The sequence below is a fragment of the Frieseomelitta varia genome, unplaced genomic scaffold (assembly GCF_011392965.1).
Source record: "Frieseomelitta varia isolate USP_RPSP 00005682 unplaced genomic scaffold, Fvar_1.2 scaffold_416, whole genome shotgun sequence".
Classification (NCBI taxonomy): domain Eukaryota; kingdom Metazoa; phylum Arthropoda; class Insecta; order Hymenoptera; family Apidae; genus Frieseomelitta; species Frieseomelitta varia.
Window position 1 is genome coordinate 271646 of NW_025110164.1, and position 22536 is coordinate 294181.

Below are 22536 nucleotides of genomic sequence, written 5' to 3' on the forward strand. Positions count from 1 at the left end.
CCCAAAAAAAAAAAAAAAAAAAAAAACAAGATTTGTCCAATCTTCGATCGGCGAGCGAAATAACAATAAACATAAACAGTGTCAACGACGACAACGACGCGGCGGTTGTTGAAATAATCGAGCGGGATTTAGCAGGACGCGGGGTTTGCATAGGCTATTGTCGGGGTAATTATCCACGCTGTCTTCTTTTTCCGCTTTACGGCCGGCAGCCCCCATAAAGGGAGCTGACTACGTGCTTTTACCACCTCGGGGCGGCAGGGGGAGGCGTGTCGCCTGTGGACGTTGCTCGTTCGGGCAATAAAAAAGCGCAGCGCCGCGTGATCGAGGCACACACGATCCTACATCAGCCTAGCCGGGGGAAAAAAAAAAAAAAAAAAAAAAAAAAGGACAGCTTGAACCGCCGCGGGCAGCGGAGAGCCGCTTCCAGGTTTTGTCCGCGTACACGGTGAACCGCGTGTAACGCCTGTAACCGATAGCTGCCGTTTATGACCGATGACCTATGCGTTTTCCTCGCCCTTTCCAATCCCTCCGATATGTATCCGCCATTTCCATTCCCCCGTTACGCGATTAGTCGCGCATCAAAACGCGATTCAGCCACGCTCTATTATTCGGTGTCCGGCCCGTTATCGAAGAGCTTCGACTTATCTGCTGGTGAAACTGAACGACTCACTTTTGGCGTGTCTTTCACACGTTGATTATAGCAATGTGCACAAGCGTCGCGTAAAATATTTTCTTGACACGAATATCAATCCTTTGAGCTGTAACATGATAATCTCTAGCGGTGGAGGAATTGTGGTTTTCCATTTGAAAGGAAAGACAAATTGCAGTCCTGTGTAATAATATATCTGAATTTTCAATTTCAACGGGAGGATTAACAGAATGTAATGTAACGTTTTCGAATTAACGTTTACTGAGGACTACAAAGAAAATCATAAGGAAAGAGGTTAATGGTTATTTAGATAATATTCGATTGACGGTTATCTAGGTAATTTTTGAAAGTTACTTGTCCGTGACATGAAATTTTCGTCGGTACAGTTTTGATTCGTGTGACACGGTGGAGATTGTTGAATATTGATTCATTGTATTGCAATCAAACATAAAACAATTGTAATCAATCGAAATTATATTATTTTCTGATAAATAATATACATTAATACGATTAGCAGAAAAATTTATGTGATTAACTCAGGACACAAAAGCTCGTTGAAAATTCTTTGAAAATTCCTGATTTTTAATTAGCGTATAAGATATAAGATCCTTGAATTGGTGAAAAGAATTGACATTGATGAAGGAATGGCATGAGATTTATTCTGATAATTGGCGAAGATGCGTTAATTCTTTCATTCTCCTTTAACACAATCAATTAACACGTTTGTTCAACTTGAACAATTAAAATATAACGATTTACATATTGTATTAAATTTTTTTAATCGAGAATGTTATTGATCTAGTTTATAGCTTTGATTATCTCGTATCGTTTTGTGTATTTTGCAACGAAAATAATCCCAGTTTTATATACATTTTGTTAATAAAATTTCCGCGGATCTTGGAACATTTTCCCCGCTGCGAAAATTCACGGCTCAAACAGTTCATCCTAAACGGGCAAATATTCGTACGATATTCAAGTTGAAAAATCGCAAAATTGAGCGCATTTTGTTACAGGTAAATTGAAAAAACATTCGCGATATTAACAAAATTGTTTATATTGACTTTAATTACTCAAAATGTATCCACTGCCCCTGGCAAGGTAATTCAAACATATTCAAACACATTGCAATCTCTCGTGCTCGCCAATTGAATTCAGATCGATAATTTATTTATCTTCCTCGTATCTCGAACAATCACGACATGGCATTTCATACCGCAAATATCAATGCTTTCGAATGCTTTCGACACACTTGTATTTCCAGGAGTGTATATCAAGTCACACTCTCCCGTTGGTTACAGCAACAAGAAAGTATTTGCACAAAACCTGCGGTTAGTGATTCGGTTATGCTCCTCGCCTGCGCCTAACGCGATTAACGAGCGCACGCTCGTCCGATATTGTTCGTGGCTGCAGTGTATATCATTTTCCACCGAAATTACTCGGGGTTCACGTGCGAAATCGTAATAAATTATGCACGGTTATTAATAGCTCGCAGCCATGCCAACTCTTCGATAGAACACGTCACAGTGGTAGCCGAGTAACAAGATCGTCCGTAAGAAGATCTCTCTCCGCGATATACGGAAAATATTTCTTTCTCTTTGCGGCTTCGGGAAAAAGCGCCTAACGGATAACACGCGAGCGAGAGACGCGGAAGGTCGGTGGTTCAGGGGGAACTGAATTAACGAAGCGTAAAAACCAATTATTGAATACCAGTCCCGAATTCCCATAAATGCTCCGTTAATATACATATACATGACTGAGCAGATAAACGCGAAACGCCGACCGTCGATGTTTGATCATCGAATCAGCGTAACAAGTTGAAATTCGACGGTAATGCTAGTTTATCAATGAACCGCGTCATTGTCTCTCTCTCTCTCTTTGCCTCTCTTTTTGCTCGAAACCACAAAAATTCGCGAGGAGCTACAAAGTTCTACGTGTAAAATGAATCTTTAGATTGTTCCACGTTTTCTTGTTTATTTCGTACACGATCATTTTCATTTAGATCCGACCACGGAATAAGCATGAACCGGAATACGTAACGCAGGTAATGAAGAGAATTGTGAGTTTTTAATTTCTGCAACAACGCAGAGGATCGTAATACGAAGAAATGTGTAAAAATGACGAAGCTAGTTGATAAAATACTTATTATGTTCGAGAGTAATTTGATTATTAATAACTTGCAACATTATAATGCCAGTCGATATATAATTAACAAAGCGCAAATAAATCTAATTACATCGTATTGCAAATTTAACCCTATCAGTCGTGTGTGCACGTCGAGCAAAAATTAAAATGTGCGGTTATTATTAATTCTAGTTAAGTCCAATTTTCTAAATTTGTATACTTGGTTTTCTTTCGCGCCCTGTATTCTATTTGTTACCGAAAACTGTACCGTTTTGTGAAATAATTGAAAATTCTGTAAATAATATTCGTTTAGAGTTCTAAGTAATTTTGTTTGGCATTTAACGTTTGTCTGTATCCTGAAAATTATATTTGTTTGTAAGATTCGGAAGAAATCTTTTGATAATTGGTCGTAGTTTAGCGTAGAACCTACACGAAATATATATATATGAAATAATTCAGAACTATATCACGAATATTACAAAATTCAGTTATAAGTATTTCGAAACATATTCTACAATTCTATCTCTTTCGAAAGTTCTAACCTTCAGAAGCTAAATGAACAATGATTCTATAATGCACAGTATCCCACAAATGAGGATAAATCATGCACAGTGTTATGTCGTCGTCAATCGTAGTTAGCAACAATATATCAGCATGAAATATATATCAAGCGAGAGCGAATAAATAAATGGTTTCTACAGTGTAGAGAGAGTCAGGTTCGAAAGCAAAGCAAGCCAAAGCATCGAACAACGTAGTGATGTCCCACAATTTTGTAGGACACTACACAGGTTGGTAGTAAGAGATAGGGAATAAAAATTCTACTTCAGACAGACGTTAGGTCATTCCTACTTGAATCCTGGTGGAGGCAAAAGTAGAAGCGAAGGCAAGTCTTCAACTAATGGCTCTTTCCCTGCCGTTCTACTTCCTCTTTTCCTTTCCCCTAACCTCTCGTCCCGTTTCACCTTTGCTCATCTACCTTTTACATGTATTTTCTGATCGATCGCAACCTCCGCGAGAGCGTCAAACAACCGGATCTTCCCGATAAAGCGCAACAACTCGTTAATGGATACGTCGGGAAAGTTAATCGATAGCGAAGAAGGAAGAAAAAAAAAAAAAAAAATAAACAACGCGAGCTACCAACGAAATATTAAAAAACAGAGAAAAAGGCAATTACATTCGTTAACATCTGCATGTAACTTTCCATACCGGTCTGTTCGGTTAACGGGCTTCTGTGCGAGGCCATTTTGGTAACCTCTGTACCCGACACTTCCGTCGATAATCTGGATCTCTCTTCGAACATACGTGCTTCGTGCTTTTTACAACGATTCACCGCCACCGTGGATTTCTCGAGCGCTCGCACGTTCGTCCTTGTTGCAATTTAAACATGGAAAAAGTGCAGTTCGGTTCTTTTTTTTTTTTTTTTTTTACTCCTGTTGAACGATAAATGTATGTATAGTAAATTATTCGTGCTATATTGTCGACGTTGCGCGATTCATGGGTACGTTTTCGTTTCAAAATTTCGAAATTTTTATCAGTGATGAATGGTAATGAACCTCTCGATTATTTCTGAACAGTATGAGTTTCATACATTTTTGCGTGTATGACGAAACGCTGTGTAATATTTTCTCCGAAGCGAGTGTAATTTATATTGAAGGTGTTCATGAACGAAAGCAACTGTTCAATCGAATAAACTTCAATTAAATTATCCAACTGCTGTGATTAGAAAAAAAAATCGAGTATATATTAGTTGTTTTACTTGTTCTACTTATTATTTCAACATATTGCAGCGTGTTTCACTATTAAAATAGACACGGTTAGACACGGGCGAGTAACCACGCATAAATATCCATGCCCGTTTTCATACGCTGTCGTGGACTTGCACAAGTGCAAACAATTTTTTTAAAATAACGAAACGTATGAAAAATGAATGTCACATAATACTGTAGCAAAAAATGAGAAAGTTTCGGACAGACAGCTTACAGAAGAATTTGAAAGAATAAATGCTTCAAGCGAACGCAAAAAAAAAGGAAAAATCAATTTTTAATATTCACAATAATTAAGTAACATTTCTCTTCCTATTTTCTTTTTATATAGTCAAAAAATGATCTAGGAAACCTTCAATTATTTATTTTAAATGACCCCGTACAGATGTGGATTAATTTTACTCATCTCAACATACATCATCGACAACAATTACTACGTTCTAAATATAAAATCGATTTGAATTTCAATATCAACGAGACCATGAAATTCAACAAAGTTTTCTCGCAGCTCAATGATCTGCTCCCAGCTCTGAATTCTAGCTCTAAACTCGCGTTTTTCTGGGACGTTCGTTGAAATCGAACGAGAGTAATCGAACGCTTCAGTGCTCCTCCCGGTTCGTGTCCCCTCCGCCCGTTTTTCCCTGTCACGATTTCGCGAACACGCATGCGACAGTCATCAACGGTGACGACTGCGGAATAATTAGTCTATGTCGGCGACGTTTACACAACGGCGGAACAATGGGCCGTATGTTGAAACTGGAAAAGGACTGGGCTCTCGTTTCTCGATGATTGGCCGCCACCGTGATTCCCTCCATCGCGCGCAGGAACGCAATGTTATATTTTGCCGAGGCAGGAATCGAGACGCGATAGAGCAGCACGGTTCGGCAGGGGGGTTTTAGCCGCTGTTAACGATACAGGAACGTTGCGCGAACTGTCGTTGTTCTCGTTCGCTCTAATGGCCGCGCCATTGTTTAGCCCAGCCATTCAGCCAGAGGAACTAATCAGCTTCTCATATCTTCTTGCGGGATTCCAATCAACAAGAGATCCTTCTTCGCCCCTTCAGGCCTGCTATTTACGTGCACGAAGAGCAGAGATTGCCGCGAGAAGGGTAGAAAACCCGAGGGGTGGAAGAACCACCGCGTGACACGGCCCAATAGAGTTTCGTGTGTCGTGATCAGGCTAATTAGAGACCGTTCTCCTTCCACTTTCTTACACTTATTAAACGTCGATGCCAATTACCCGTTGCGAGATCGCGTAGCAAAAAGGCGAAGCGCGAATCGAATGGTCAACGATCGGGATAATCGTCGATGGGGGGATGAATAAGTGGTAGTTTCACTGATCGTACATCAGACCTGAGCAAATCGAATTTTTAAATGATACACAACTAAGATGTTGATTTATCTGAACGAGAAAGTGATTTCTCTTTGAATGACTTGCCTGTCGAGCGAGATCAATTTTTCTTTCGTTCTTTACTTTGCGTTTAAACGAATTTTTCACACACTCGTTAATTTCTTGTATGTCAACGATATCGGCAAGAAAGAAATCTCTCACGTCAGGTTAGCTGTTTGAGTGATTTAATTTTAAAGGTAATGATTCAATTTCATTCGAATACTCGAACTCGCGTCAAATGAAAAATCATTTGTTCGAATCTCACATCACATCGACTTGGTTGTTTCTAAAGTGGCTTGTCACAGATTTCATGTATGTACGTAAATCAATTTTTTAAACACGCAGATATGAATTTATGAAAAATTTAGAAACGCATGTGAATTGTAAAAATATATAAAATATTTGTTTAACAACCGAAACGACTCTCAATTTAAATTCTACGCCTTGAGGATCCACGAAATCCACAAAAATATATTTACATAATTGCCTATGTAATTTTGTCCATTAGCGTACCTAATTTGGCAGCTAATATTACCAGTGATCCATATTCAAACAGACTCCGAGCATTATGTAATCGATTCGGATTAATCGTCCGTGATTATTTATTAGAAGGCAATGAGCACCGGATGAACATCGCTACCTATCATTGGATTTGCTATTAATTTTTAACGATCCATCGATCAAGCTAATCGAGAATTATGCAGAACGTAATCGTGTCCTTTTAGTGTGCTGTCTAACGTAAGATTTACCAGCACTCAGCAATTTTACAAACTATAGTGATCTTGGATTACGAACAGGAATGCTAACAGCTTCTTCCTTGTGAGAACTAGAATTCCATAAATCTATCTTTCGTGCTCGCAGGCAACAAAAGAAGTAGAAACAAATATAATAAGATATCGACAGTTTTAGAGTGATTCGGTAACGAATTAACAAACGATTTAATTTTAATAAATTAATGATTTAGCAAATAATTTCATTTCCCCCTGACTAACAATGAATCAGTCTAAAATGGCGTGCGAAAGAAATATCTCTGAAGAGAGACTTTGTGCGTGAAGTTTGGTCAAATTAAATATTGGAGTTACCGTAATACTAATGATCGATAATCCTCAGACAGGCGACGGCATCCTGATTAGGATACGCGATATCCCCCAGACAAAAAGGATACGTAAACACGTGTAGCACGCTGCGTCTTGTAACACAAGCTTTATCAGTATTCAGCAAGTTTGCCAAGTTCGTCAGGGCGAGTTTAGTGTTCTTCGTTACTTCACAATACCGGATACCCATGGCACGGCAAACTCTCAAACTGGTTGATCCGAATTTGCCCGAAAGCACGATCCGTGATGGACAAAAGCTATTATTCGGCTTCCGGATAGAAACATCATCGTCATAATACAGGAATCATCGCAAAGAGAGCGGACTGCATTTCAATCGGAGCGTGTGCAACTCTCTCTCTCTCTCTCTCTCTCTCTTCACTCGACGCGAGACCACGATCGGTATCTCGGCGAGTTTAGATTCCAGCGCGTCCATTCTGTCCGTCCAATACCGATCGTGTTATTGCCGAACGTCGATGGATTGACATGTCAACACGTTCTGCCGTTGATGCAAGTTTCCAAGGGCGCCCTGGATCACAGGCGGCCGCGATAAGACCGGTTTACACTGAGAGAGAGAGAGAGGTTGGTTAAGGAAGAGTTACGAGTACGTGATCCTGAGTATCGAACGAGCACGGATCGATGCCAGGTCGTGCTTGAAAATTAGGAACACGTTCGCGTTTAGCTAGATTGGTAGGCGCGTACGTTCCGTCCGACCGGGTCACGAAAACGGCCGCGCTTTAGCCACCGATTTCCTCCGTTTCTGGAATCGAGAGACTCCAACGTGCACGATGGACGTCTGACCGATTTGCTTGACCGAAATTAAATACACCTTCGTATCGACTTTTCTCAACAAGGTGATGATTGATTAAAATAAGTAGTAAATAAGTGACGAATAAGTATACAAGTCGTACACTGGCGAGTAAAATTGTAGGATTGCCGTGGATAAGAGTGTCTCTCAACAAAATGTAATAATATGCGACGACGTTCGATTAAAATACAATGAATAAAAATATAAGTCGTACACTGTAAAATTGTAGGATCGCTGAGAAATTTCGTTTGAACTATTATCATCCATATGGATATAATTATTCAGGGATCGTTTAAGATCGTGAAACCCTCTACTTTTATAATATTCAATTGGTTCCTTTTTTTCAAAGGTAGTCCACATTGTAAGTGGACGAAATTCGAATGATTTCACGGATATTAAAAAATTTTGCTTAAGAAACCTGAAGTCTTCTCCTTACAACGATCCCTGAAACTTGACGTATGATTTTTTTTTTTTCGCAGTATCAGTATATGTTCAGTGTGAATGTTTAACCCCTTGCGCTGGCAACTGGTTGCGCGGACCATAACGAGTGACCGACAACCGTATACAACAATTTGTCGCTTTCTTTTTCTTTTAAACTCATCGGTACGATATCACTGGATAGAAATGATTAAGAAGTAATAAATTTATCGTTTGTTTTGCCTGTGTTACATTTAAATATACTTAGAAACTGAGAAAACGTTGCAATTTGGGATAAAAAATTCTCGACGTGAGTGGCACGTCATACCAGCACAAGAAATTAATTCGATGCGGTCGAATATACAGTTGAATAAAAATTTTAGGCATCGGTGATATTGTCGAAACTGACAAGTTCAGCCAAGAAGTAATCACCGAGCGTCGTCTGGAGATTGCCGCGACGAAACAGCAGGGCGTCGAAGGGGATCGACTCGACGCGGAAGGGAACGTCGATTGAACGCGTTGCCCGGAATAAACGATAAAGGGGCGGCGGCGGTGCAATATTTACCCGGGGCGCGGGCCGGTAAGCGAGGAAAAATTCGCAATTGCAAATCGGTGAATTGGCAAAAGCGTTTTTCCACGGTGAACGGCCGTAGCGAGTTGTTCGGTCGCGAATTACGCGAGACAGATAACTAGAAATTCCCGTGTTAACGCGCCCCGCGTCACCGTGTTCACGTGCTGTTATTAATAACGTTAAAGCGCACGGAAGATGGAAATTGTCGGCGTTTCCGCGATCGAAAACGATATACCGCGAGCTAGGCATCGAATCGGCGAAGCTATCGTTGGAAGAAAAAGCGCGGACGCAACAGTCGGATCGGTCGATGTTGCGGGACGCCGGTGTATGACCGGAGCGTATCGCTTTACAGCTTGCCTCTGTATCGCGCACGCTCGTTTATACATACAACGTCGACTAAAATTACAACGCGCAATCGATGCTCGTCCTTGCCCGCTCGTTCACCGCGCGCATTTCTTTTTTTTTTTTTTTTTTTTTTTTTGACGAGCGAATCTCAAACGTCGCGCGTCGAACGCCGTTCTACGGTGGTATTTCGGTATTTCGCGCAGCGCGTGTCGTTTAACCGCTACGCGGACACCTCGCGGATAACGACAGCGAGTCAACGTTTAATACAGAGCCGATAAAAGGTGAATCGATGACTCCGACGATGGTAAGAGGAACTAACAGCTAAGCTGACTCTGAAACGTCGGTCGTTTCCGTTCATCCGCGGTATTTTTACACATGCATTCTCTGGCACTGTCTGGACTGCCAGTTGCCAGTTGGAGCTACATACATTCTGGATTTGAATCGCGCGTACCACGACATTTCCGTTCTAGTTCCGTGACCGGAATACCCGAACCTCAGGAGTATCGTACTATGTCTGATGAAAATCGGCATGAAAATTTTATTGGGCCTGTCGTTAGGTGGAGATGATGGATATGCATCTTGGATAGTTCAAGCGGAAATAACACCGGTTTCTTCTCTCGCGTAACTGAAACTACATAGACCATGCAATGGCGTCTCTCAAAAGGGGAAAAAGATTAGGCTAGGTTTGGCGGAGTGTACAACGTAAATTCTCAAGATTTCTCTCAAAGTGTGGGATGTTAATGACAATGATCTCGTTAACTTTAATTATGAGTATTATCTCGTTATTGCATTACTATTGTTATCAGTTCATTTCATAATCGTGTCATGGAACGGTAATCTTCTTCTACAGTTACTTACACACACAAATTGTTTTATATTTTTAAATTATCGTTGAGTTTCTTTTGATAAATTTTCAACGATTCAATGATGATAATCTTCGATGAATTTCACAACATCGAACCTTGTTTAAAGTTTAAAACTTTGAATCGATTATTTCACACCGTGTCGAAAGTATAGCAAAAATAATCAAATTTCCAAACGCTGACACAATTTAAATTCAATTCAACGAAAGTAAACTCCAAGAAATCTACAAAATCCTCCTCCGCACCTCCACCTGTTTACTAAACTTCGGTTGATAGATCGTCGAACCGATCGACGTACCGATTAAAGAGCTTCTGCAAGATTACAAAATTCGTGAAAGAGAATTTAAACTGCAACTGCGTAGACTGGCAAGTAGCAAGTAGCAAGAAAGAAAAAAAAAAAGAAGAAAAAATTCGGCGCACGCCGATGGACAACAGTGGTATCGTAGTCGCGATAGACGGTTCGCGCGCGATATGTAATATATCGAGTGGGCGCAAAAAGCGCTCGGCAAACTTTCAATCAGTCGTCCCGTATTGGAGTATAGTAACGGGCCTTGTATGGGCGGACAGGCCGGCGGAGTTCGCCACGGTGTAGCGGGCGAACGCAGTAGTCGTGGATTTATTTGGTCGGACAGGAAACACCGTCGCTTTACCGCAGAGAGGGGTGCGGATTTCATGGATAACGCTAGCTACCAGCGAGCAGAGGAGAGCCGAATAGAACAAGGACCGATTGCCGCACCAAGAGGAGAAAGGGGTGGGGGAAAGCCCGGGTGCGGCAAGAACTAAAGGACGAGGACATGCATATTAATAGGGAAACAAGTACTGAAATGTCTGACCACCGGTGAACGAGCCGACGTCGTTGTATCGAACGCTCTATCCCCCGTCCATTTTCCACCTCTGTCACTCTCTCTCTCTCTCTTCCTCTCTGGCTACCCTTTATCTCGCTCAGCGAATGGTCCGCGTTCCTATTTCAATTCCACCATACGGCCCCGACGACAACTAGTCGTCCACGATTCTGATGAACGTCGCCGCGTTAGCACCGGCGAGATCGATTAAATCGCCGATCAAATACGTCGTGCGACCCGGCCATAAGCATCGCAACGGGCCGTCCTATAATCAGCCGGTTAATTGTCCTCGCGTTAATTGCCGATTGCCAGCCGTACGGGTACGACGTGCTACGCGTCTGCGTGAACCGACGAAAATCCTGAGGAGCTATCAAGGAACGAGGGAAACGTGGAAAGAGTGCGACAGAGTGGAGAGAGATTTATCTACGAGAAAGTAAGGCAAAGTGCTTTGTCGCAGTCTGGAAATTTGTAAAAGCACGCGTGCAGAAGGGAAACGGGTGGGGTGGGGGGAGGGGAAAAATTGCAGAGAAAACGAAGGAGATTTGTAAAAGCGTTTCGCCTTGCGTTTCGTTTGCCCGTTCGTTCGAGCAGGCAGCGGATGACGGGCTGGCGCGCGCGAGCGAGAAAGATGACCCGCGCCCGGAGATAGAGGGAGTAGCTGGCGCATAAATTAGTGGTGAAAAGTTAATTGGAGCGGACACTGGCTCGCGTTTCGCACTGGTACAAGTTACACTCCTGCCCACGCTCGCGCGTGGATCACCCATCCTCTCCCTCCCGTGTACCCGAGGCTAGACCGGCAGATCGTGCTTCTGCCGGCCGCAGTTACGTCGACCAGCGTACAGCCGGAAAACCAAGCTCAAACAGCGACCTGCCGCGCGCAATACCGCTCCCCGGCAACTTGAATTATCGGGCCCGCCCGAGTACATACACCCGAATGTCGCTCGTCCTCCCCTCCCCCGTACAAATTCGTCATTATCGTGAAATCCTGCAGGACGTCGAACGATCGAGAAAACTCATGGGCGCCGCCGCCTTCGCCCTTCCCAAATGATCGATCGACATCGCGTCACACCTTTCGCACGGTCGCTGAAAGGCTTCCGCGGGATTATTCGACCGAGCTAGACGTCCCATTAATTCTCCTCCCCCACCCCCCTTAGGGTGGCGTTACGTCGGAACCGTCTCCGGGTAAAAAATCTCTTCGGATTGCCGATAGCGGTAAAACGCGAGGAGAAGTTGCGAGTTTTCGAAAATTACCGCGACGCGAGCCCGGCCGATTCAGCGATACGCGCGGATGGGATCTGGATGACAACGACGCGACGCACCGGTCAGCTCTCTCTCTCTCTCTCTCTCTCGCGCGCGCGCGCTACAATCGCACGGTCGCCGCGGTATCCTGAATTATCGCGCCGAGGCCAAACACGCTGATTCGCGCAAATTTGTAATTTCAAATTCGTAATTATTGTCAAATCGGAGCGCGTTCGGCCGCGGATTGCGGTCGAAAGAGCAATTCGACCCTCTCCGCAGCCATCGGCGCGCCGCCGCGAATCAGCGGCCGAATTATTTTATTCAACGACAACGAGAGACGACGATCGCGTTTTACAAAGAAAATTCGTAGATCGAAGGAACGGAGTTACTCGTCGCCGCTTTGTGGAAGAAACCAGAAAAAGAGAGAAATTCGCGGGATTTTCTTCGAATTTTTTCCGTTCTTAAGAGTGAAAAAAGGGAGAGCAGCACGCTGTTACGGAATCGGTAGCGCATGGATGAGCGTGTGTACAGACGTCAGATGGGTAAAAGGGAACGGCGCGACCGGCGGCATGTAGTTTACTTTTGAACTCGGAACCGGCCTTCGTACTTTAATAAAACCGTTGAAAACACGCGAACAAAGAGAAAAAGGTGGAGGGCACCGGGCTTGCTCTTTTACGTCCGCGGTTATAACAGCGTGCACATGCGCGCGCGTGCATACATACGTCGCGAACCACGATCCTTAGCTTCTTAATTAATGAACACCCGGTGAATGCTCGCGCCACGGCTACGAATATTCTGCTTATTACCGTCTGCTTGCTAATAATAAAAATAATAGCGACAATTGCTAACGCTGTTATTATTACTATTATTACTATCACCATCATCATCATCATCATCATCATCGCCATCATCACGAACCACGGTGGACGGTCATCGTTATCATCGGTTTTATTATCGCGCTCTATTTTTATTTTTATTATTACGAGCGTTATAAGAGAGCGGCGTGTAGCTGGTAACGAAGGCGGAAGCGTAAAAAAGAAAAAGGGAAAAAGAGAGAGAGAGAGAGAGAGAGAGAGAGAGAAAGGTGGCTTTCATTAAAGTCGCTCGCATTACCGGTCCTCCGCGCTCCTTGATAACGTATCGGCTAATTTCACGCCGGAGCCTTCCAACTCCGTTCCCCGAAGCTTTCCCGACTTTCAGCGACTTTGCGAAGACCGCCTTTGGACGTGGACCACCGATTCTTGGCGCCACCGCCAAAACACTACGCCACGCCGCACAGCGCGAGTCGCGAATAAATATTCACGGTCAGCAGTCCCGGCGGTGAAATTCGACGAATTGTGCTCTCGATATCAGCGACGTAAAGAGCGACGATCGGCTTTCGGTTGCTAGGCTTTCGGCGTGGCGGATGTCGCGCCGTCCGCGCGAGAGGATCGATCGTTTCGATTGTTGCGCTAATCTCCGCTCCTCTCCGCGCCGTGGACCGCTGCGCCGCCGTTCTCAACCACCGCTCTTCCCAATCTGCGCCGGCTCTTTGTTGGTGTCACCATACTTTTTCGAAACAATGAGATTTTCACGCAACGGGGAACTTTACATTATAACGGGGCTAGTAAAACGCGCCGGTTAATTAAAACCGGGCAATGAGCGTTCGATGGGTCGAATTTATCGCGATATATTTTTTACCCGACCCGCGTTCGGCCCGAATGTTCAATAATATCGAGATTGGATATACGGCGAGCAAAGCCGGTGTATTATCCCTCTGCAACCGCCTCCGGTTGCCGCCGGAAACGACCTTTTTTTCTTTTTTTTTTTTTTTTTGCCACTGGCGTATTTTTTTTTTCTTTCTTTTTTTTTTCGCCACCGTTCTATTCGATTCGATTTGCCTCTGTTCGACAACGAAAGACGCGATCGATGTTATTATTCAATTCTGGGACTGCAGCGGGAAAAGTCGATCCATTGACGAGACTAGCCGAGAGTAGAAACGTGGAATAAAGGTTTGGAGGCGATATCAAGTGCAAAGTTACTATAGTTAGCGAAAAGTGAGGTGCACGTAATACTATCCTAACTATACTTGTGTCTTGCCACTATCTGTGAGAAGAAACCGAGTTTACGGCGTCGTATAAAGTTTTTAATGATATCTTTTTATGGTCAACGATTGTGTGACAGAAAAATGATTTCATACGCAGTGTGTGTGATAAGTTTCTATAAGCATCGTGATTTTTCTCTCTTTTTTCGCATTAAAGTAGTCTTATCTTACTTCAATCAGCCATCAATTCACATGTATTTCCTCATTTACAAATGATCGAATGATCTTTAATAATTAACGACGAAGAGACTATTGACACACCTTTTGTAAAATGTAAAATTACATAATTAAATTCGTGAGGACGAATGGTTAAAATAATTGAACAATCGACATGTTGATGTGAGTTTTGATAAACGACAGATTCTACGAAAAAAATATCGTCGACCGTCGGAAACAGCCAAAACCCGTATTAATTCAATTCGAACCCGTACTCTCGCCTATTTCCAATCGACAGTTTTATCTTAGATCGAGTGGCTAAAGTTATTTTCGTGACAAGACGTCTCTCTTCGCTCGCGTTGCTCCCACCTGGTAAAAGCGTACTTTGAACTTTGAGAGGTTAACGAAGCACCGGGGGGGGGGGGGGGGGAGGAAGAAGAATCGTTACGTCGAACGAGCCGATTTATCCGAAATAACTTCGACTGTGCGATAGACGTATTGTACCATCGGCCGACGTAATGAATTTTACGAAGCATGCGAAGCAGCGGGACTCGCGCTGGGCTGAAAATTTTCTGGCAAGGGAAATTGAGCGTTCGCGGTTGCCGAAGACTTGAAAATCGATTCGATCTCGCAAAGAAACGCAAACAACCGCGGCCAGAGGATAACATTGGATTGCACGGCGCGCACACGACCACCGTGCAGATCGTTGGAAATCGAGCGTCATTTTCTCCTTGTCATCTGGAACTGAGCCTCCACGATGATTTCTCGTCGCTGATCAACCTTCATCTCGCTTCCACTCTCCGCGGTTTCTCGTTACAGCTCGTCAAGACGAAAACCGTTTCCACAACGTGTAGTTTATCGTTTCGACACAGTGTAGAAGCCACGAACTGCATCCTTGCTCGAAGCTCTCGCTTTTAGTGACAAGGATCGTTTCGAAAGTCATATCGATCAGTGCCAAACGATAGCGTTTCTTTAATATTTCTCATCAATTTCGCCCATGTCGATTCAACGTCGCGAGCAAACGCTCTTGCAAGCACTCTTCGACGCGAAATCTGCAGAGCGCGACCGCGTGGCACTAAGACGATTTAACATCTACGACCTGAGCGTTTCTCCAGGCTATAATTGACTTTAAACACACACCGACCTATTTTCCCCACCGCGGTCTTTTTCTTTTTTATTTCGCCTGAGCGAAATCCCTCGGCCATTTCCCTCCTTCCTGGAAAGCACGTCGTCGATACGGAGTTTCTCCGGCGCGCGGCCGTAAGACATCCGTTTACGAGCCCGTTACGTACTTCCGTTAACCGAGTTATCCGCTCGCGCATCCTTCGCGATCGAGAATGCTTATACCGGGGGATAGAATTCGCCCCGGTAATTCGACTTTAATCGGTATTTATCGGCGTCGGATCGACCGCTTTTCCCGCTTCTTTCGGAGCGGTCGTTTCGTTCGTTGTCAAGCCGATAGCCGGGAGAAGAAACACGGAACTAGTGCCTCGACTACCGATCCCCGCTTTCTTTCTCACCGCCGTAAAGGCAGGGAACGCGTCCAGCGATAAAAAAAAGTACGCTTTTCCAAGCTGGATGATAAATCGAAAGAGAGAGCGTACCGATCGATTCGCCGACTCTCTATTTCATTTTTTACTCTTAGCGATCCACTCGAAGAGAAAAGATCGAAGCTTCGATCGCGAAGGACGATTAAGCTGCCCTCGCGTTAGACAGTTTTTGGTCTGATAACTGAGTTGATCGACTTAATTATATATTATCGTTCTCTGTTGTTCGATTAGGGCCAGTAAAGGATTTTATTCAGCCCCATTTTAAAGAGATTTCTCGTGCGTCGTTGAAAGAAATGAAGAGTGAATACAGATTGGATTAAATTAGAATTTTCGTGACGTTCCAGAAACATTCACGTGCTCTTTATTAATTTTGTTTGTTCTATGTTAATCTGTTATTTGATCAATCTGTTTACGCGATCAATTACTGCCGAAGAGAGGCGAACAAAAATGATTAGATTGACTTGTCGCAATTGCTCGCGTGTAAATACAATATCAACCAAGTTGAAAACCATTTACGATTCCCATGTTACTCGTTCCTTAACTTGCAACAAAAAAAATTGTGTTCGCGTTTGCGCGAACCATTGCGGCGATAATAATCGTAAACGAACGAAGCGAAGCTCGATTGGCTGAAAAAGTCGCGTTGCCTAGAAACTGGCAGCTTTAGGAAAGAACGCGTAACAAGTACTCGTCGTATCGGCGGTGCACGGTTAATTGCGGATAATAGGATAGTTCACGGGGGCAAAGCCGCTCCCGGGGGCGGTGTACCGTGGCGTACGCGGTAGTTCCCGTCGCGGTTACAAGTAATTACACGACGAACAAACGAAAATGGAAAGCGAACGCATTGCCTTGAGGAGTATCAAGCCGTTTGACTAGCGGAAGAACTTAACTAATGAAATATTTGGCCCGTCCGTAACAGTTTGCGCCTTCCCTGCGCACATATTTGCCCCGGTAAACACGCGCCTGTGTGCACGCGTGCATAACTTCGCCTTAACATTCATAATCGGATACGTACACGCCCATAAATACTCGGCCTCGCCGATGAATTTGAAATATTTCTGCCGTTTACTTCGCCCGGCCGCAATTAATCGCGGCTACTCTTACAAACGGCAAACAGCCACCGACCGCGACCAACGAAATCTGGCGATAAGTATCGTTGGATAAGATGGTGTACGAAATGGAAAGAGATCGTAGAATCATCGATAAAACGTAGAGAGATGTTTCCTCCAGATTTAAATGAAATTCCTTTCATTTTGGATGATTCGATGAGCTGTGAATTGTTTCGTTACACAAATGTGAATTTTACGTCTACAACTGTGAATCTGTTAATTCTTTGTACGAACAGGTAGTAGTTCAAATAAAAGGCGAACTTGCAATCTGCCGTAATTAATTACTAGTTAGACACGAAGATAACGTGAATATTATATATTTTCTTAAATAGAGTTTGTTTGTCTTCTGTATTAAATTGTATTAAGAAGCAGACATCTTGAAACATTTTCAATGCGACAGATTGATATAAAATTCAAATTGATGTGACAATTTTGTGGAAAATGACGAAGTCTATGGGGGAGTCGATGTAAAGAAAAACTTGTACAAATTGTACGATTGGAAAAATTGCACGACTTTCATTTAAGAAAATGTACTTCGTACGAGCTCTAAATGTTCACCTACGGAAAACCATTCGCTCCTTATCTGATGCATTTCCTTATAACGTGTAGTTTATCAGCAATTCGCATTTATATGCAGATTAAAACTGGTACATGATGCAAAATTCATATCACCTTTGTAGGAAGTTACCGGCCAGCGGATTATCTAGTCTAAATCAGTGCCCTTTCTTAAAACAAGCTGATCGTTCCCTTTTTATCCGCTTATTTCGCATTTTAATCTTTGAGTTTAGCATATACATAGATAACTATAAAACGAAAAAGGAAACACGTATTTAAACGTTAAACAGCGCCTTTAACAACAACGAGAACCTGTTATACACGGTGGAAGTAATTTGCTACGTGCAAAACTAACTTGAAACGAAAGAATAACATGTTTTCCATCTGAAACTTCATTTTTCGAAAACGTCGAGTTTGAAAAATTGCGGGTATACTTGCATTTGCTTAATGCAACACTGGACAAAAGTAAATAATCGACAGGAGGTTATTTCCGCGTGCGGAAATAAATGGGAAACGTTGAATAAAATTTTTCCATTCCCGTTCTCGAAAAAAAAAAANAAAAAAAAAACGGAAAAAAAACAATAGATTTTAAACATGCTCGACAAAGAATTCGCTTAGTACACGTGTACCTGATGAATTCTCAAATTTAATTTTCTGGAAAACGAAGCGTCAGATGAAAAATTTTATTCTACGTTTCTCACTTATTCCCGCGCGTAGAGTAAACCTCCTCGATTATTCACGCCCGTCCAACCCGAAATTTAACCCGAACTCGAGCGCGCTTGACGAACGTTCAAGGCCAATTTTTTTCGCGAACGAAGTCTTTGATGAAAATATGTTGCTCTTTCTGTTGCAATTTTATTACGCGGTAGCATCCAACGATAAATTCTGTCGTGTCACGAAGTGCAAGAGCGTTGAAATTAAAACGATCTGCATAAATATTTGATAATAAAGAGGATAGGGTTAAAATACAGCGGAATAAGACGTTCGGTGTGTTACAGGCTAATTATGAGTACTCCTAATCGCTAACAAAGGCATCGATCGTCAATCCGTGAAGCAATCGGGGAAAAGTATCGAGCAAAAACGATTGAAACAGAGAAAGAGAAGAGGGGGGGGGGGGGGGGGAAGCACGTTATCGAGAGTTCCTGGAACGCGACCGCGCGAGAAAAACGCGCCCCATCCTCGTCGCGTCGCGTCGCGTCGTGTCCTGTCACGCGCGAGATATTAATTGCCACGGACCAGTCGGACGAACATTTTTGTTTCAATCAATTTCGACGCGCGAACGAGTTTAATTGATTAGTCTCGATCTCATGGCGGAATAAACTTCCGTGCCGATAACCAAGGATAAGTAGTTACCTCCCCCACCAGAGGGGACGGCGTACGAAAAATGGCCGCGACTTTGTTCAACGAATATTCGCGCGCGATACGTTAAATATGCATATCGCGGGACGAGATGCTACGAACGAGTAGAACGGTCGAGAAGACTGCCGAGGAACAGCGGTACTGACGCTGATTTCGAATTCTGCACAGCAATCGGTGAAAAAAAGAACGAAATCCAGCCAGACAAACAGAAGATTGCCTGTATGCGTGGCCAAGCTGGTGTACGAAAGAGACGTAGACGGAGAAAACGGAAATCCGGTAGTATAACCGTTGCTTCTAATGTTGCTCTTCCCTCGATCGTCTCGCGTTTCCCTAATCCAGGCACACGTAGGGGAACGTACCGATTGCTTGGATATTAACTCTTAGTCGGTATCGTCGCTCCACACTGAAGACTCTAGCTATTTGAAAATCAAATTGCTAGGAAACTGCTTGGAAACTTTTCGTTTGTTTAATCTTACGGGATTGCCCTTTTTATCTGAATCATAACAATCGAATATTAATATTTATTACTATTATCGAATACTAATATTTATTAATATTAATTACTAACATTTATTAATATTATATATATATTATAATACCATATCGAATAATTATTAATATTATTATTACCTAATCGAATAATAATTAATAATTGACTGGTGAACTTTGAAAAGGAAAACTCGCATGTACGATAAAATTTTGTAACGTGTTTCGTTGTTGGATGAAAGTAGTTTGGGCCATTTGGACTTTATCTGCCTCATTTGTCATTGAAGAGTTGAAATACAGGCACGAAAGAGACGAAGAAAGAAAGTAGAAAAACTACTAGCTGAAAGAATTTATTCGTTCAAGTTACAAATTAAGAGCTGGATACGTTTCAAGCAGTTTACGTTTTAAGGAACGATCCGATGTCATGCGAAACATCCGAAACATCCATCGTTCGTAACTTTAATTGGTTTGTTTGTGAGGTGAAATTGTTCAAGCTGGCCGACGGAATACTTGTTGCGCACAAATAGCAGAACGCCCCCGAACGGAATGTTCAAATTAAATACACTTAAACGGAAGACTGTGCCAAGGATGAAAGTTTAATAATATTGCAGAAAGAAGAGATTGCATGCTGCGCTACGTTCACTTCCAATCGTTGCACACGCGCCAATTTATCTTTATCGTCTGTTACGTGAAGAACGTGAAACGCAAAGTAAGATCAAACCTTCTAGTAGCATAAATTACTACGTCCAACGATATTATTTGGAGAGTTAAAGAGCAAAGCGAAACGTAATGGCCCCGATATAAATTATCGTTCGTGAAATCAAACGAGATTCAATCTGCCGTCGATGGACGAGAACAGAGAGACCTCAGAGACAGAGAAAAAAAAGAGTTATTCGACGAGAATCTGAAATCGAAGTTCATCCAAACGACAGCGTTCCAACGAGCGTAGTATATCGTCGGGATTACATCGCTTATTACCCCATAGAACGACACTCTGCTCCACAATCGCGGACTCGAGAGGAAGCTCGGGGATACGTGGCGTGCATTTGGGTGTGCAGTGAATACCGGGAACAGAAGAAAAGCATCAATTTCCGTCGCCTGGGAAAATCTGAGACGCCGTTCGCCTGAATCTGTCGCGCCGACGAAATGGAAATTGGACGACGTTCCACGCGACTTTTCGCTTACCCTTTCCGAGCCCCGATGATCGAGGACGCGACCGATGCCGAAGAACGACTGCGCTCTACGTTCCCCCTTTTCGAAAATTGATTTCGGCTACTACGGTTTTCCTTCTCTCCGGCTGAGCAACGATCTTAAACGTCGATCGAGTCGAGAGCGAGGTAACGATCGTTGATGCGATTAGTTGGAGGCACGAAGGGCAGGTTAGATGGCATCGGGTGTCGGGGAAACAATTCCACCCTCCGTCTTACACGGAAATCCATACTCGGTTACCCTTGACGAAGAGACTGTGAATAATTACCAGCTAGCGAGGCGTAACAGAGGTTGTCGGATGCCACCCTCCGACGCCGGCATTACCAGTACTTTTCATCGCGAGCTGCTTCACGCTCGCTCGCCACCGGGCAAAGAGACGTCGGCGCAAATCTCGTCGTTGTACATACACAGGGAAAAACGAGAGAGAGAGAGAGAGAGAGAGAGAGTCACGGGCATACGGTAGCCACGTTGCGAATAAATTTTCCGTTAGAATAAATACCGATAGACGGGGGTTTAACCGTATGAATAACGGGGCGAATTACAACGCGACAGAGTTGCAACGCAACGCGAATTACTTACATAAATCGGAGCGGCGGCAAACTAGAAAATCCCTGTCTCTTGAACAATCATCGATCTCGACGCGGTTTTGCGCGTATAATTCTTCCTTTCTTTCTCTCTCTCTCTCTCTCTCTCTCTCTGTCTCTCTTTTCGATTTTCTAGACAAGCTGGTTACGGAAGGGAGAAAATAATAGAGCGGGAGGAAGATAACAACCCGGAAAGAGGAGAAATTCGTAAGGCGTGCAGCCGTGAGCGTTGCGGCGCTTTCAACTCTATTCTTCTCACTCTCTATATCCGCTTCGTCCCTCCTCCTCCCCCTCATCGTCGGTTTTTCTCACCCCGCAAAGCTTGTCCCCGAGCTTGTCCTTTTTCTCCACCGTTCCCAAGCGTCGAACAATAAGGATTTTCTTTTCACGCCACTAGACTCAATCGACGATCGTTTTTCATAAATTTCGACCGACCCGACTCCTCTTCTAGCCCTTCTCTCGCTTGTTCGCTCGTTCGCTTAGCCCGAAAAAACACTCTCGCGCATCTCGCATCGTCTATTGTTTCTACGTATTTCAACCTCGCCTTGCAACCTCGTTCTCAACCTCAAACCTTGCTTCGCCGGCTGTCCTTTTACGTTCCACCGCGAATTCTCCTCGCGAATTCATCGACATGACGTGTTACCATTTTGATTCGGTTCACGCGACTTTCCCTCGAATTTCGTGTTCGCGCAAATCACGTTTGACGTGGTCGATCGCACGAGTGGGTCGGGAGCCGATGTTGCGAGAGAGCGTGAAAAGCAGTTCGAGACTTGTATAGGTGGAGCAGTTTGAGTTAGGACACTTAGTTAGTCCTTAGTTAGCGCAACTTTAAAGACTATTGAGATAGTTGTCTGGCATAGTTCACAGTCGAGAGCAAGGCTACGTAGGCCTAGTCGCGATTCTATTTCAGCTATTTTTCTTTGGGCAAAAAATATTTTAGTTATATAAAATAACGCCAATGACAAACTTATTGTCACCGCTGTCTTATTGAAAGGCTGAAGAAAATAGATATCATAATGATTTACGGGTAATTTACAATTATGCTCTGCATGTAGCAACATATTTACAAAAGCAATATATTTTTGACAAAAAAGTTGTGCTATTTTATCTGTTTCGTGTCTTCAAGTTGAGAAATCTGCCAAAACTAAATACACATGTCAATAAAGAAAAAGTTAACGCTATACCTGTACTTTAGACATTTGTACTTTAACAAACTTCTCGAAAATATATTGAGACATAAAGTTTTCAAATGGGCAGCCCGTGTTCCACGCGTTAGACTCTTATCGCGTGGTTTTTGACAGATCCGGATTTCAGTGCAGCGATTTCAAAGGTTCCAGAGAGACTTTGGCC